We start from the raw sequence: 571 nt of genomic DNA, 5'->3' as shown, positions 1-571 counted from the left end.
GAGGGGCTTCTCCCCAGGGGACCCGCACTGGGTGGGCGCCAGGAACCACCACGGCGATGAGGTGGCCTCTTGCCCCAAATTTCAAATGTGGCTGCGCTCAGCCCAGCAGTTTTACCTAAGGAAGCGGTGAGTGTCTGAGGGTGCACACGGGACTTCCGTGACTGATTTCAACTGGAAAGGCTCCGACAGGAGCAGGGCCCCGACTCCTGTGGAAGGAAGTCGCAGTGGCCTGATGTGCTTGCCGCCCCACCCACTGGGTGAGGACCGTGTGTTTTCTCTGTGTCTTTGCGCGGAGGGAAGGGTCCATGCTCACAGATGAGCAAGCTAAAGGGATGCGCATGAAGCACATCTACGCCCGAGGGTGATATCGGTGTTGAGAGAGGGGAGCGCTTGGTGCACCTCCGTAGCTTTAAAATTCCCTATCACACTATTACTTTGAAATTTAAAGCCATGCTGTTTTAGGGGAAAGAAAGAAACCCAAGCCAGAGATTTTGGAGGATTCTAGCCCGAACCAGTCGCCTATGGGCCCTGGAGAAGCAGCACCTCCAGGTCTACCCAACCCCGCGCCCCC

The 571-nt window shown here is 57.1% G+C and overlaps 1 protein-coding gene across 3 annotated transcripts in view; it reads left to right on the top strand.

Annotated features, from left to right (window-relative positions):
* Positions 1-571, top strand: part of CAMK2D (calcium/calmodulin-dependent protein kinase II delta) — a 156,461-nt gene that overhangs the window by 100,950 nt on the left and 54,940 nt on the right. The gene's annotated exons all lie outside the window — the stretch shown is intronic.

This window comes from Myotis davidii, unplaced genomic scaffold (genome assembly GCF_000327345.1).
Source record: "Myotis davidii unplaced genomic scaffold, ASM32734v1 scaffold698, whole genome shotgun sequence".
NCBI classification, from domain to species: Eukaryota; Metazoa; Chordata; class Mammalia; order Chiroptera; family Vespertilionidae; genus Myotis; species Myotis davidii.
The sequence above is the reverse complement of the archived record's forward strand: the minus strand, read 5'-3'. Positions and strand labels throughout refer to the sequence as shown.